Genomic DNA, 17,955 nt, shown 5'->3' with positions numbered 1-17,955 from the left:
ACTCAAAAGATGGAATCAAAATCAGTCAAACTACCGTTGACCGTCTCCGTTGACTTTAGTTGACCGCGACCGGACCTGACCTGACCTTTGATGAGTTGCCCTTAGTAATTTTTGAGGATGGTAATAGTAAAACTTAATCTAACCTAAATTAGATTAATTAAGTGTTAATTAACCCTAATTAGCTAGTTAACGTAAATTTAATAAGAAGAGTTATCTTCTTCTTCACGTGAATAAGCTGGAGGTGTCTATGTTTGAGGAAAAGGGCAGTAGGAGGTGTTATTGGAGATAAGAAGAGAGGTAAGTTCTACTTCAAAGAAAAATAGTAAAATGAATGAAAGAAGAACATGGATTAGGAAGAGAAAACTTGAGTGAAATGAGAAGGAGAATAAGATGATAATGGTAGGATGTTGGTTTTGCAAGAGAGAGGAATAAAGATACAAAATCATAGACTTCAACTTAAACATATAAGTTTAAGGGTGTCACTTATTTAGAGAGTGAATTAGTGAGAAAAAAAGGAACAAGGAAGTGTTCATGGTGTTTATGATGAAAAGATGATGATCATGATGGAGAAAATAGAAACTAATCTAAACATCCAAGGTAACCTATTTAATCTACTTTAGTATGTTTATAATGACATGGGTATGTGCTTGATATGGAAATAGAGTAGAATCAATTGTTTCTTTTTATTATGAAAATTCATGATTTCACGTGAAACTTGTGTTTCTCTGCCCAACATGTAGAGACTTCTTTCGGTACCTTATATTGAGAATTATAAATAGATCTATAAATATGAATTGTTGTTTATCTTGTGTTTATTGTGTACATATAAAGTTCGTTCAGTTTGGTTAGGAATAGAGTGAGATATCAATGCTATAAAACCACCCGTCGCAGCTGAAACTGTGTGTAACGGTCACGAACATCAATAAGTTGGAGCAATGTTAGTTAGGTTATAGTGAGTTTTGGAAATTTTTCAGTACGCAAAAGTTGTAGAAGATGACTTCGTAATTCTAATGATCCGTTGGTTGTTGAATTTGGATTTATAGGATGTAATATAGCGACCTTGGAAGTTGATCTCTTGAACTGATTTTAGTACACCTGAGAAATTTCAGAGAATGGCGAGGAAGATGACTGAGTCCGATCGCTGACTCAGTTGACTCGTTTGACTCGACCCGAGTCAGACCCATTTCGGTTTATTCTTGGTGGGCCGGTTTAGTGAACCGTGTCGGTTTGGCACATGGGCTTGGGCTTAGGGCTAGAAACCTTAATTTGAGATTTTGGACCCCTTTAGATCCGAATTAGCTTTCGGTTCCTTCTGCAAAGTTGTAGAGTTATCCGAGAGATTTCCGATGGCACCAAATTTGATCCCAATTGGATAAGTAGGTATTAATATATGCCTCAAACATTAAAAGATCAGGTTATAGAACCTTTAATAAAACTAGAACTGTTAGTTATTCGACTTAGCCCATAACTGGAGACTTGTATGAAATTATGTTGGGAACTTTGTGTGAGTCTTTTTGGCTAAATTATTAGAGTGCTTGTATGATTAACATTTAGTCGATATTAACAACGATCGATTCAAAGGATGAACCGTCGGATGGAGGAATTCAAGGTAGGAGTGGCTTGTCATCAAATCAGGTGGGAACTCTGTAACCTTCTTATAATCAGTAAATTTACTTTATCTGCGAGCATGATGAGTCTTTAATTTCTGTAAGCATATTGTTTGTAATTCAATGGGTATGTTGTGTAATATGTGTTGGGTGGTTTCCCTGCGAAGAGTGTCTGTGTTTCCCCATAACTCTTGTCTAAGTTTTAGTAGGGAAATGCTACGTTGTTCGAATATTACCTAGTAGTCCGGCTTTACCGCGGTTAATTATTATTACATTGTATTGTCTTAAGATAGTAGTCCGGCTTTACCCCGGTTGATTATTACCTAGTAGTCCGACTTTACCCTGGTTGATTATTATATATATTATTTTATTTAGGGAAGTCACTCATGTGCATATTATACTTGATTGTGCAGTCTTCGTAGTATGACTCGGTTACTATGAACTTGACTAAGGAAGAAATTCTAGGTGCATGACTGGATATGGTTATTATTCGGTGACTTCAGTCAACGAATAATGATTGGGACTTTTGTGAACCTGTTGTGCGGGTTCAGATCATAGTAATCAAAATCTTATTATATTCTAGACTTAGATGGTGGCATTGGGTTTTATGAGGTGTGCGCATTCCACGATAATATCTTACGCTACCTGAATTCATGCTATCATTTGAGACTAGACTTATTCCTAACATCCTCTCCTCCATTGAGTGAGAAGAGGTTTGGATAACATATGTTTAGGTTGTTGAATACTTCTCTCGTAGATCCATCCGCAGGTGGATCTTTCACGGATATTACCAATATGGACGTAATGTATGGGGATATGAATTGAATCAATCTTTTGCTCTATGTTATGTGTGAAAGATATTTATCGTTTTTCTTTAGTAGAACTGTGATGCATGTTAGTGATTACTGGAATGTTATAATGATAACCAATGATCCCCCATTTGGGATGATGTGCTCACTTGTTCCCACTTCAGTTTCAGTTTTCAGAAGAGATGGCGCGCATGAAGATATTCGTTTCGTAATTTGAAACTTTAGAAGATTAAGAACATTTATGGATCTTATATATATATGTGTGTGTGTTCTTTGTTTATCTGTAAAACAACATATTAATATATTCATATCATTTGAGAGTTTTCATCTATTAAGTATCAGAGTGTTTGGGAATTAGTTTTGTTTTACTTTATGCGATTATGTTCCTTAAGTTCGAAGATCTAGATTCTATTACTTCAGGTTTAGGTTATATTATTATTAGCTAAGCAGGTTTAGTATTTGGGGCGTGACAACTTTCTTCAATGTCTATCAGATGAACAGTATACGCTGGTAGTTTACAAACCAACTCCTCTACTAGTACATTGGAATGGAAGGGAAGAACAACGACTAGTGTTGGATATGGTTGGTTGGGAATTGGCGGAAAACGGTTATGAATCGGAACCGAGCTTCCTCAGAGGTCATTTGGTGGTACGTAATTCTGGTTCACTTCCTATTATTTGAATGTATATCTATAAACTTATAAAAGTTAACATACTAATGGAATAATATGACAACAACGTTCGCGGCTAGGAAACTTGGGAAACTGGTTTAAATGCAAGAACAAGAAAGGAGAGGTGCTGACCCCGGCAGAAATGAAGACAGTCGAGGAAAAGATAGACAAAATTGAAGATCCAAATGCAAAGGACTCGTGGAAGGAAACGAAAAAGAGGGTTCACAAGAAGCCATGGACCGACTGATCTAAGATGTTTGTTGATGTTTTTTTATAGTATTAGAACATTTATATTGGTTAATCTATGTTAAACATTGCAATTTTTATGTTTTTTTTTTAAAACCGACACGGTTGAAATTGTAGAAACAATGCCGGTAAACTGATTTCTTTCCAGACGAAAGGAATTTAGAATTTCGGCATGGAGATACGCTTTTCTAGATAATGCCGGTATTACAATTCCGGCATTGTTAGGAAGTTATTTTAAATACCGACACTTAAACTAATATCTCTGTGTATTTATGGTGATTTTCCGACATGAAAGGAAAAACACTTTCTAAGTCGGGACCAATTCTCGGCATTGTAAAGTTTGAATTAAATCATGCCTGCACTTACATAGCATATGGTTTAATGATTATAATTCAAACTTCCAAAAAAAAAAAAAGGTTGCGTAGAAGTGAACCACACATTCCAAACTACTCTTCTTCACTTTATAATTTATGAATAGGAATTTATCCCTTCTCTGGGTTAATTGATAGCTTCAACGAATCCCACAATTGGTGGTTCTCCTCATACAATTTCATCCATTCCTCCGAGTGATTGGGGACTATATCCTTGTTTGAGTCAACGGACAAACCGGCGGCAATGGACAATTTTCCTTGAGCTCCAGAATAATGAAATGATTCTCGTTCACGAACGCCAAGACAACTCTTCTCTTCTTAAGAGATCCTTCGCACTTTTTCCACTTTGGCGTATAAGTTGTCTATTCGGTGGGGGAAAAATAATGAACAACACAGTTAAATGTATCCGCCACAAGATGCCCACAAACCGACATTTTCATCCAATATTCAGTAGGAAGGAACTTCATCTCGTTCTCTGGTCCTAACACCCGAACATGCAAACTATCAAACCCTTCGTCATCATCTACCAATTGTTTATAACACCTCTTCTTTTTCATAAGTTGTTCGGCCATCCTCTTTGTAGCGTATCGGCATGGTGTCATCCCTTTACTAACCGCCGTCTCAAAGATTCCTGATTGTTCGGTCACGGCATGATAGCCACAATTTCCATCTCCATTGACATCATCCGTATATACAATATACTCGCGAATAAACTCGGGAAGTTGGTCTACATAACACTCTATTTTGGTATGGTAATGTCTATAAGTCTTACCTGTTAGGGAATCCTTATACATTTTCATATTACCAATTTTCAGCTTAATTATATCCAATCCATCCTCTGCAATCTCTACACTTCCAATGTCTTCGGTATGTGTTGGGAGTCCGTACTTCCTTGGCCTACCGCTGCATTTTTTAAAAGAGACTACTTCACCATCTTGTTGTTGATGACTAGGCATTGGTCGCTTATCTTTGCTATCACTTATCTTTGGCGTGACTTCGGAATTTTCAGCTTGATGTACTTGACTTGATGTCGGTTCCTTATTCGGCCTTTCATTTTTGATATGCAAAGCCGCCTCTTCAACTATGGGTGTGACTTTGGAATTCTCAACTTGTTAAATCATTGTTGGTACCTTCCTATCCCTACCCCTTTTCTTTGTAACCTCCGCTACATCGACTCTAGGTGTGGCATCCGCTTTCTCGACTTGTTGTTCTTGTTTAAACGATGCGGGTACCTTCGTCGGCCTACCCCTTTTCTTTGAAACCGGCACTTCATCGGCTTGTGGTGTTGATACGGAATCTGTCATTTGTCTTCACTTGATAGCGGTAACTTCTTCGGCCTACCCTTTTTCTTTGGAACCGACACTTCTTCGGCCTACCCCTTTTCTTTCGAACCGACACTTCACCGGCTTGTGGTGTGGATACGGAATTCCCCGTTTGTTGTTGACTTGATGGCGGTTCCTTCCTCGGCCTACCCCTTTTATTTGGAACCGGCGCTTCCACGAACCTTTCTTCTGAAAGATCACATCCGGTTGGGTCTCATTTCTTACTTGCCTCGTCTTCACATTCGCGTTGACTCATTGCTTTCAATTCTTTCCTTTGTTTTCTCCTTGTCGTTTTAGTTTGTGGTCTACCGGGCGGATCTCTCTTTCTTGGCTCTTCATTTTGTGTTATCCATGGTCATGTAATTAGCCTTAGTTGGCTCAACAATACTTGTCGTTTAGCCGAGTTTCCACGTGAGTAAGCTCCATAGAATTCCTTTGCCTCATTTGTATCCCATGGTGATTGTCCGGGAGCTTCCGTAGGGGAAGGGAAAAAAGATAGTTGCTTCCAAAACGGATCAATAACCTCAATATGTATAACTTCTTCATACTTCACAAGCATATGACGACACGGAAGTGATGTATTTCAAATAGTGATTGTAGTTGTAGTGGTAAACAGGGTCTTTTCAGACTTGTGAAGAAAACAGTTTTTAGATTTAAATTTAAACAGGCAAATAAATTTTGTTTGAAAACTTTAGGGAAAAACACCAAGACTTGGATTCCACCATAGACCCATTATTTGATAAATTCTAATAATTAATATTCATGCAATTTTTCTTTTAGAGTGATTCTAATATTATGCCTTTTGTAGATTTTTGAAGTAATAATTGTAATCACAAAGTATAAAACATCAAAAGTTTTTAAAACCCAACATGCTTCATCAAAATAATTCACAACTATTCAATAAAAACTAATATTTCAAATTCAATTCCATGCAAATAATCAAATAATAATATTGCAAATAAATAATAATGTTAGAATTATACCATAAATAAGGACCAATGGCTTCCTCCGTCGCCTTGGCTAAGGGGTTTAGCTCCTCATATCAAAAACTTGCTCAAAATTGCTTAATAGGTGTTTTTATTGATGAATATGGTGATAAAGAGAAGTTTGCAACGTTGTATAAACGTTACAGCGTCACTATTACAAAGATGAGTACTGCCGTTTATAAACGATACATATCTAGCGTTGTTGAACTACGACACTCGTTTCTGGTTTTAAGACTGTTGAAGAACGACTGCCTTAGCAGGTCTGTTCTTCCTCTTCTTCTTCCTCCTCGAACAGCAGCAGCAGCACTGTAACTCTCTGTAATCGCTTCTCCTCGGCTCTCCTCGACTCTAAACTCTCTCTCAAGGGTTTCTAACCCTTCTATGACTTAAACCCAACTATTTATAGGCTTTGAATCACCTTGAAACTCGATCAAACCCCTTGGAAATATCCATTATTCTTTACGGTTTGTTTGAAGAATAATCCTCTTCTTGTTGTGTTCCAGGCTGTTTTTAGCTATTCTCTCGACTCAAATATCTTCTAGGACTTGGAATAAACTGTTTTGAAGTATATTCCACGCAAGAATCTCTCCCAAATCTTTCAAACCAATTGAAAACCCTAAACAGGGACCGTGTGCACTGTCTTGACTTTGTGTGCATTTTCTGACTTATCCAGCCCAATTAGATGGGTCTGATCGCTTCTAACAGGTCCTTTATGTCTTTTAGAGTCCGTGGGTACCAAATTTTCCCATTGAATCGCCTCCTAGGTCGCTCAAATCCTTGATCCAAAACTGTTGACGATGCTGCCTTTTTTCCCGCCAAAATCCAGTTTTGAAACTTTGAAGATGACCTCCCCCTATCCAGTTCCGGTGTCCCTTTAGCAATATTTCTGGGATGTTTTCCGCACTTTTTTGGGGTTCCTCTGGGGTACTTTCAGGGTGTCTCCAACATACTTCTGGGGCGCTTCTGGTACGTTATCTACGGAGGTCCAAATGCCACATTTTTAGCCATTTTCGCCGCAAAACCTTATTTTTCCAAAAACACCTACAAATAAATAAAATAACCAAATAAGTACAAAATCGAGCACTAACACTATATAAAATTGATATATATTAGACACATAAATGCGTCTATCAAATACCCCCAAACTTATTATTTGCTATTCCCGAGCAAATCAAAACTACAAAATAAAATCCTAACTCACTGTCGCAGGCATCGTCGATTGCATTTAGCGTATGCAATAAGCCTTTAAACCCCTAGGTGGCCCCAGTGGCCGAGTTATAGTCTCGGGAGGGCTTACCAGATATATACCCACAAAACCTTTAATCCTAATTGGTCACAAGTATCCAAAGAGCTATGAGGACATACATATTCTCAACCTATCTCCAAGTAACTAGAATGCCAGAGAAGTTAAAGGTGTCAGCTCTAAAGCTAACTGAAGAAAAGGGGAGACACATCCACACGACTGCTAGATAAAGAGATATCCGCTATACAGCTAGATAAACATTGTAAGATGCGTCCGCTGCTTTACAGCTGGATAAGATTAGGAGAGAGATAAAAATGAGAGGGACATATGCTATACAGCTGGACTAATTACGTGTGATGAGTTAACCAGTGCTATGTCAGATTGAAAGCAGACTAACAAAGCAACCAAAATGCATCTTTCTTCGACTCTCTCACAGTGCCCAGTAGAAACAACGCCTTCTTCGGTCTTCAATTGTTGATGATAAACTCTCGAACCTCATAGAACCTTGACAATTAACTCTTCTCTTCGATTTCTTGCTAAATTTCTTCTTCACTATGGCCTTATTGAACAAAAAGAACGTAATGATGTTTCATTTTATTTTTTTTGTTTTTTTTTTCATTTTTTTTTTAAAACAAAAATAACAAGACAAAAATTTAAATGACCATGAGAGAAGGACTTTAGAACTTGGATCTTCACAAATTATGATGTCTTGGTATCATGAACTTCAACAACTTATATCATTTGCTCTTGTAACTTCTTGTAACTAAGTCTTCAACTTTGATTTTTGAATTATTCTTTTCTATTGTTGCTTCTAAACCTTAAACGTCTTCAACTTTTTCATAAATTTTGATGTCACTCCGCTTGTTGATGATGATAAGTTTCTACTGAGAGAGAGTCGCAATCCAGTAACTAAGACTACATTGTGAGGTTGCTTTGTCTTTCTGGCATTTCCTGACCTACTTGCCTTTCGATCATGTATGGTTAGGTCCATCACGGTTACCCTCTAAAAGGAACAAGTTCTCTCCTGAATTTCAAGGATCTCAATGTCTTTTTCTCTAATGTCTCAATAAGTTGTTATCTGTAGCATTCCAATTTCAATCTTTTTGGTGAGAAACAATATGTAAACTTAGCTAACCGGATACCATGTGACGCTAGAAGTTTCAAAAGTGCAACTAAAAAGTTTCTCCCATACCCCCAAACTTAAATCTAACATTGTCCTCAATGTTTCTAATGATAAAATTAACAGCATGAACGAGGAGAAATTTTTACCACTTGAACCAAAGAGATAAGGAAAGATATTACCGTGTCGCAAGAATATTGGGTTACCTCCCAAGAAGTGCTAAGTTTAAAGTCTTCAGCCAGACGTAGGAAAGGTATTAGTCACCACGTAGAATCATATAGTAGTAGCCGGAATAACTGTGGGTCATCTGGATCAAAAAGTGTTACCCACAAGAAGAGGAAACTGCAACAGACCAAGAAGATACCGAACATACCCTTGCATAAGACAACTACATATAGTTGTGGTTCAGGTTCAGGCTCTATTAAAGGGTCCAAATAAAAGGTTTTCATCGGTTGGATTTCCTCAAAGATAAGATCCGGTTCAGGTATTAGAGTCTGGAAAAACTCAACTAAGAACTTATAAGCACATAACAACAACCTGAATAACTGGGGATCCTCTAAGTCAATCATATTTGACTCACACAGCTGACCACAATGAAAGAGGTGGTCTTCCTTAAGAAAATGTGCCGACCTTAATATCCTAAAGTTATTAGGTTTAGTCTCAAAACTTAATAACCGACACATCTTAAAATCAAAAGTTCCCACAATTGGTAGAAAAGTTTTTGGTGGGAAAACAAAGTCAATCTTGGTATTATTGCCTGGGCTAACCTCATCAACCATAGGATGGGTTTCTAACAGTTGAGACTCGTGTTGAATATTATTAAGTTCGGGAAAACGAGTACGAAGATAGTCTTGTAAGATGGTTGAGCCATTGATGTCAAGTCCCACGTGAGGGATTTTTGTAAGAGTTAAAGAACATGGAGAATGATAATCACCCCCAAACTTAGAGTTTTCGGCGTCTCTAGGTAGACTGGTCATAATCTCCCTAATTTCTAGGTCATCAGATTCCTGAAAGTGGGCGATTGATTTTTCTAAGTCAGGTTCATCCCCGCTAATCTCTACGAGTTCATCTAAGACTATTGTTTCTAAATCGTTTGACTCGAAAACAGTACTCTCAAGATAAACTGGTTCCTCTAAACCATCATCAGTTTCGTAATCATCGTCTAAAACGGGGGTATTTCTAGTCAAATCCTCGTCCTTTTGAATAGGTAAATAATTATTAAAATTATTTGGATTTGACCTAGAAATATCATTATAATCATCATCACCATCCTCCTCCTCATCATCATCACAATATAATTTTTGATATTCACGAATTCTCAAGCTTTGTTCCCAACTACATGGTCTATGCTTATAATATTTCTCATAGATCGTTAGAGGTGATTCCTCAATAAAAGTTGGAGTATCCGTATATCGCTGCCCACGCATATATTCACCAAGAGTCATTTCCGAAGACTCTCTTGATAACGAGAATTTCTAGACATATATTCTCGCAACGTCATCGCAGGTGGCGTCTCCTCAAAAGGATTCATCACCGAAGAAATATAAACTACAGAAGGATTCTATACAATCACAAACAAGGCCGACTCGACTCCACCAAAGCAAACCTAAAGATTTCTAGCAAACAAAAAGCATGATGACTCCACTTAGATTGTTTCTAGACTAGCTTCTATCTTTCGAAGGGGAATTCGTTACAGTTTAAGCAAACCCCTCTGGAATCAATCCGAGTTAAAGTAAGTTGAATCAAGGCGAGGGAAGCTCAGTGGAACTTTGATACCCAAGGCATCACCGCTATCACAAGGCGGCGCAGTCACGCATTCAACTCACAGAAACCATTATGAACTTCGAGATTGCTTAAAGGTAACCAATATCCTTCGAAAAATTTTCCTAACAAGCTCGATACCCTATAGGTCTCTTTCTAATCATATTTTAAAGCTTGGGTTAGCGTTAGGTTTTGTTTTCCTAAGGCGGGCAAGAAGAGAACGGTGATGAAATCCGAACCATTATCTTGTTTAGGCCAGGCCTTGCCCTTTACTAGGAAAATAAATACAGTCTGGTTCGTCCTCAAACAATTAGCACCTTAAGGAGTACAGTAACTCGCTTGCAGGGGATTCACGAGTGTTTCGATTGGACTTACCTCCCGTACCAGACGGGGGATGAACCGTTGTTGTCGACTCGGGCCACGACTCATATGTCGTGTGCGAACCCGAGGGGCCGAGGTGATATTGTAATCACCGTCCTTCCCTGCACACAGTTTGTATTTAAGGGTACCCTTCCGTAGGGTTTAAAAATTAAAATCCAAATGTCCAGTCCAATTTAAAGTTCAAAAAGAAAAATTAAAATAAAATTACAGTTTTCCTCACACACTCTAAAAGAATTAAAAATTAAATCCTAAAATTGTCCTCTTTCCTTCTCTTTTCGCTTTTCGCTTTAAGCTTTTTCCTCTCCAAGTCCTTAGTTTTCACTTTGAACCTGCAAATCAAAGACAAAAAGAAACGTAAAAAGGAACAAATAAAAATAAACAAAAAAAATAAATAAATAATAAATCTAAAAAAATGCTACCTAAACACAAATCCCCGGCGGCGGCGCCAAAAATTTGATGTATTTCAAATAGTGATTGTAGTTGTAGTGGTAAATAGGGTCTTTTCAGACTTGTGAAGAAAATGGTTTTTAGATTTAAATTTAAACAGGCAAATAATTTTGTTTGAAAACTTTAGGGAAAAACACCAAGACTTGGATTCCACCATTGACCCATTATTTGATAAGTTCTAATAATTAATATCCATGCAATTTTTCTTTTAGAGTGATTCTAATATTATGCCTTTTGTAGATTTTTGAAGTAATAATTGTAATCACAAAGTATAAAACATCAAAAGTTTTTAAAACCCAGCATGCTTCATCAAAATAATTCACAACTATTCAATAAAAACTAATATTTCAAATTCAATTCCATGCAAATAATCAAATAATAATATTGCAAATAAATAATAAAGTTAGAATTATACCATAAATAAGGACCAATGGCTTCCTCCGTCGCCTTGGCTAAGGGGTTTAGCTCCTCATATCAAAAACTTGCTCAAAATTGCTTAATAGGTGTTTTTATTGATGAATATGGTGATAAAGAGAAGTTTGCAACGCTGTATAAACGTTACAGCGTAACTGTTACAAAGATGAGTACTGCCGTTTATAAACGATACATATCTAGCGTTGTTGAACTACGACACTCGTTTCTGGTTTTAAGACTGTTGAAGAACGACTGCCTTAGCAGGTCTGTTCTTCCTCTTCTTCTTCCTCCTCGAACAGCAGCAACAGCACTGTAACTCTCTGTAATCGCTTCTCCTCGGCTCTCCTCGACTCTAAACTCTCTCCTAAGGGTTTCTAACCCTTCTATGACTTAAACCCAACTATTTATAGGTTTTGAATCACCTTGAAACTCGATCAAACCCCTTTGAAATCTCCATTATTCTTTACGGGTTGTTTGAAGAATAATCCTCTTCTTGTTGTGTTCCAGGCTGTTTTTAGCTATTCTCTCGACTCAAATATCTTCTAGAACTTGGACTAAACTGTTTTGAAGTATATTTCATGCAAGAATCTCTCCCAAATCTTTCAAACCAATTCAAAACCCTAAACAGGGACCGTGTGCACTGTCTTGACTTTGTGTGGATTTTCTGACTTATCCAGCCCAATTAGATGGGTCTAATCGCTTCTAACAGGTCCCTTATGTCTTGTAGAGTCCGTGGGTACCAAATTTTCCCATTGAATCGCCTCCTAGGTCGCTCAAATCCTTGATCCAAAACTGTTGACGCTGCTTCCTTTTTCCCGCCAAAATCCAGTTTTGAAACTTTAAAGATGACCCCCCCCTATCCAGTTCCGGTGTCCCTTTAGCAATATTTCTGGGATGTTTTCCGCACTTTTTCATGGTTCCTCCGGGGTACTTTCGGGGTGTCTCCAACATACTTCTGGGGCGCTTCTGGTACGTTATCTACGGAGGTCCAAATGCCACATTTTTAGCCATTTTCGCCGCAAAACCTTATTTTTCCAAAAACACCCACAAATAAATAAAATAACCAAATAAGTACAAAATAGAGCACTAACACTATATACAGTTGAGATATATTAGACACATAAATGCGTCTATCAGGAAGCCCCAACGAAGACATGTCGGGACAAATACACACATCACCCGGTTTGTCGTAGTTTATCTCTTTTTTTCATTTCTTTAATCATATGTTTTATTTCCCAATGCGAGACGTTGAATTCTATTACTTAGAGCAAATTACCATATCGAAAATGTGATGTCATCATTTCCATTGAGCTTTTCTCAAAAGCCTTCTTGATCATATCGATATCAGCCTTAAAGTATTGCTCCATTTCCTCGGTGACCGTAACCACGTTTCCTTGGCCGGACTGGATGAGATATTTAAATATCCCATGAGCGGACTCCGCTATACTAGTTGCTTCATTCTCGTAGTGTCTATACCGATTTGTCCATGCACGCACAAATTTTTCCTTAAACTTATCCAATAATTTATCCCGACAATATGAGACGGCACTTGGATACACTTCGTTATATTTGACAATAAACATGTTCAATCTCTTTTCATATATATCCTCGGTAATATACCAATAAACTTTCTCCCAATCCTTTAGAAATTCCAACCACTTTTTTATGATTTTCATCGTGTTCTTTGTCCACTCGCTCTTTAATCTTTCCTCTTTCATCTTCTTCTTCTTCGGGTGATAGTTTCTTCTTGCGAACATCTTCCTCTAGTTGAGCAACCATTCTCTTCTTAATATCCTCCTTAGAGGGTTCAAACAAATCATGACAATATTTTATCACATTTTGACCTATATGATATGTACATAGGAAATTTTGTGCATCCGGAAATACGTCGGATATAACATTCATTAGTGTGTCATCTTGATCGGTTATGATGACCCTCAGTAATTGATTTTTCGGGAACAATAATTTCGATTGTCGTAATGCCCAATGATAATTGTGATCCCTCTCATTTTCCATTAAACACCAAACCAATGTGAATGATACCTTGTCCGATGTTTTCCCTACGATGTTGAACAACGACATGTTGTATTTGTTTGTCTTGTGGGTGCAATCCATTATAAGGACACCACAACATATATGAGCCAATTGTGAAAGCAAAGGATCCATAATGAATATTTGAAGGGGGTTTGTTGTTCGATCCTCTTTTAATGATACGAGTGTAGTTGTGACCCAAACTATCTTCTCAAATTCTTGCATAACGGTCCTCCCTTCCCATTCCACCCTTCTAATGGTTGCCTGTGCGCTATAAATTATACTTAGGGAAGAAACGTTCTGATCATCCTTTTCCATAAAGCCTCTGAGAATCACTCTTGGTTTGATACATTCTTTGGTCATTATCTTTAGATCCTCGAATTCATGAGGTTTTAGCTTCGCCACTAGGGAGTGACCAACAAAATCGTTCGGATCCCGGTGGTTATGACAGCCAAACCACACCGTACAATCCCATTCCTTTTCTTTGTCTCTTAGATGGAATACAAGCTTAAATGGGCAATTATCCTTCCTCGTACGAGTCTTGTATACCCTATTAGTCTTCTTTGGATATACATAACCCTTTTTCTTATGGCTATCCTTCTTCTTGTATTGCCAACTTCTCTCTCAAACCATCTCAAAACAGGTATTTGAACCTTGGGTATTCCTCACCAACACATACATGTTCTTAAGAGCCGTCTTTTTAGCCCAAGAGATTGCTTCGTTTGGATCTTTTATTCCCTACATAAGGACAACAATGGGAGATTATAAGGTTCATTACAATAAATCCCCACATAAAGTTCTAAAAACTAGGTGAAAAGTATTGTTTTGTAACATACCGGAGGCATTTTATAGTATTCAGACGTATCCGGACCAAGCGGTTTTGAATGGATCAATGTATGTCACAATCTAAGGAATGAATGAAAATAAAATTGAATTAGTTGAAAAAAAATTAAATTACTATGCCGAGTACTAGTTCCGGCATGCTCGACGACAGTTCCGCCAAAATAACCAAAGCCGGAAACAAGTGCCGGCATTCCATCATAATGTTCCGGCATTTCAGAACTGCACTTGAAAAAGAGGACCTAATTTTAAACAGTGCCGGCATTGTTTTTCTTGAACATTAATGCCGGAATTGGCAATACCGGCATGGTCGTTACACAAGGTTCGAAGCCGGAAATCGGCGCCGACATGGTAGATAATTCTAAAACCACGCCGGTAATTTGTGTCGGCGTTCTACGTAATTTATAAATCACGCCGGAATCCTGTGCCGGCGTGATCGATAATTTATATACCACGCTGGTATTTAAGTTCAAAATTCTTTAACTCCTGGATGTTTTTCTTGTGGTGCCGGCATGGTAAAGTTGGGAGTGAACCATGCCGGATTGGATATTCCATGGAATATTCGGTCGTAGGTAAAAAGTTAACTGCGTGCCGGCATGGATTTTTTTGGTTGAAGACCACGCCGACACTTGTTTCAAAATGGGGGATATTTTTCGCCGGCATGGAAATAGTATGAATACCATGCAGATTATGGTGGTGCCGGCGTGGTATTCATACTACATGTATGCCGGCACCAAGCTTTTTCAGAGAAAAAATGGCGGTTTCAAAATTTTTTTTCAAATTTTCGACCTCTTAGCAACATTACCTGTGTATTGGGGATGCTTGTATGTTCAATTTGTTTACTTTCTTGGTTTGGTTCTTCAAAAAACACTTCATGCTCACGAAAATCATATTCCAGGGGTGTTGGTTCATCATATAAGTCCAATTGTGAGTTGTTATCATTAACCGAAGATTGAAGATATGCTTCTTGTTGTAGTTGAGCTAAAGATTCAGCAGCTGCAATTCTCTCCTCACAATCATCTTCCATTTTCACAAAAAAAATTTCACTCAAAAATATTTTTCCCTCCTACTCTCACCTCACTCGCACAAATTCAAATAAAAATACACACTAATCTATCCCACAAATACTTAAGATTTTACTAATTATTATTAACCACTAAACCGGATTAGTGAGGGCTAGATTAGGAATTAAAAAAATAATTACATAAGGGGTGACCCAGATTTGATATTTGGATCCAGTTTTTGTCATGTAGCTATATCCCCAGTTAGTTTTGATATCCCCAATCGCGCGTTCAAATAAAACCCACATTCCTAATCTAATACTCCCTCTGTTTTTGGAAAAGTGATATTTTCACTCTTTCATTTTAGTCTAAAAATAGGCTAAATTAAAAAAAGTGAAAGTATCTCTTTTGCAGAAACGTAGGGAGTATCTTTAAAGAAATAATTACCTCTTGAACTTCTTCACTATCCTATCAGTCACTGGAGAAAACTTTCAGTCAAATACTTGTGTTTGTGTAGTTCATTTTCCATCCTCCTAACTTAATCTGATACAAATCAATTTCGTTAACTTAACCCCAAATTTTATTGGATCTAAATTTTATTGGATCTAAAAGTAATTTTAATCTGATACAAAGCCACTGCCATAACATACAGTACCGCACCACTATAAACTAGAACACCGTTGTCACGGTGGGGCGGGACGAACGGAAATAAAAAAACAACAAAACGCCGTTATATTGAGACGGTAAAAAAAAAAAATTGTGATCCCCGAACATATATGGGACCACTTTGCTTTTCTCTTTATAATTAAGCTGTATCGGCACGAAATTGTTTATAATTATATTGGGATTCTTTTTTTGTGGTGATGGCAGTCGTACGTGGCGGTGATGCTATGTGCTTGCCTCCTGAACCTCAATGTTTGGCGGTGATGCTATGTGCTTGCATCCTGAACCTCAATGTTTTGACAATGGTATACAAAAGAACTTTATCCTTACTTTCCGCCAAGTGCAGGTTTAATGGCCACTTACCACAACAAAAGAAGCCTAAAGCTTTGTAATTGAATGAACTTTATCTTTTGAAATTAACCACAACAAAAGAAGCCTAAACCTAGCTAATCTATTCACTACCTTTTCCAGTTTTCCTCTTTCCCTCACATTTACAGCCGCACATTTAAGAAAGAGAGATCTCCGTTCTACCATGAAATTAATCTCCCCACTCTGTTCCGATCAAAAGAAACTGTATCTTGTTCTTCGCAAAAATAATTTGTCACAAATACCGTAGCCTCACGCCCTCTCTTCTGCAATCTATTCGATTGGTATTAGAGGTCAGGGTTTCTGTATTTCAATTAGTAGCTAACGTTTGTATTCGATTGAATTGGATTATCCAATTAACTTTAGTTTTCCTTTGTATCTCAACAATCAGGATTGGTGTATGAACTGAAGTGTTGTGTATGAAACTGATGGAGGTGGAGGATGGTGGTGGCAGTGAGTGTGAATAGAAATTCGGAATCGGTGAAACTGAAAAATGTAATCGAAATTGGTTGCTGGTGCTGGTGGTGATAGTGATAATGATGGATCAATGGTGGAGGGTGTTGGCGGTGCTACACAGTGAAGCAAAATTGAAAATTGGTCGAATTAGTGATAATTGTTGCTGGCGGTGATGGTAGTGCTGGTGGAGGGTGTTGGTGGTGACAGAATCAGAATTAACTGATTAAGTATAACGAAGAGTACTGGTTAAATTGGTGATGGGGTTGGCTGTGAAAAAATGAACGGTGGTGGTGATGGCAGTGCTAAATAAGGCGGTGGTTAAGGAAAGAATGGTGGTGGTGGAAAGAATGGCCTCGGCGGCAATACTGTGGGTGTGGGTGTGGGTGGTATCGGCAAAGGTGATGCTGTCGGTGACAATGGTAGGGGTGAAAATAAAAATAGAAATGAGGAGGATAGTGAAGGAATTGATTTTTAAATTTAAGGGTATTTTGGACTTTTCATGGCCCAAAAACTACCGCCAAAATCAATTTCCGGGACTCCCTCTTACGGGCCTTCCGGTCGATCGGCCCAATAATTTCTATGTTCAAAAAACAAGACCAGTTAAATAGAGAAAAAACGCGTGTTTCATGTGAAATGCAAATCTTTGTTGTTCGCTTATGCTATCAGACAACGATGGACATCTGAAATGCGTCTCTACCTTTTTGAATTTGTCACTTCCTTCCTATCCATTTGGAGTTCGTTAGGGGGAGATGTACTTAATGCTAATTTGTTAGGCAAGTCAAATTTCTTCGGTTAGCCTTTGTGAAGCAGGGTACTATGAGAATTAACAAGCTTCTCTCCGTTTTCAAATGAACGATTTTTTTGGGGACTACTCAAAAAAGTGGAAACTACTTTGTGATACAAATGTCCACCCTACATTATAAGGGGTGTCCTAAAAGATTAGGGAAGACTAATCTTCCATTATTCTAATTAAGGTTATAACTAACCCTAATAACCCACTAATCTAACCCACTAATTAAATCCTAATTAAAACCTTAATAAAAAACTTAAAATCAGTTTCAAAACTGATTATTGTTTTCTTCATCTTCTTCTTCTTCTCCTCTTTTCCTCTTCTTTGTCAACATCGACGTTAATCGTCGATTCGAAAAAATTTCATCGTCGATTAATCAATCTTCATAAGCAATGCGTGCCAAGCAAACACCCAGACTTCCAAGATTGAGT

This window comes from Papaver somniferum, chromosome 10, assembly GCF_003573695.1.
Source record: "Papaver somniferum cultivar HN1 chromosome 10, ASM357369v1, whole genome shotgun sequence".
Classification (NCBI taxonomy): domain Eukaryota; kingdom Viridiplantae; phylum Streptophyta; class Magnoliopsida; order Ranunculales; family Papaveraceae; genus Papaver; species Papaver somniferum.
The sequence above is the reverse complement of the archived record's forward strand: the minus strand, read 5'-3'. Positions refer to the sequence as shown.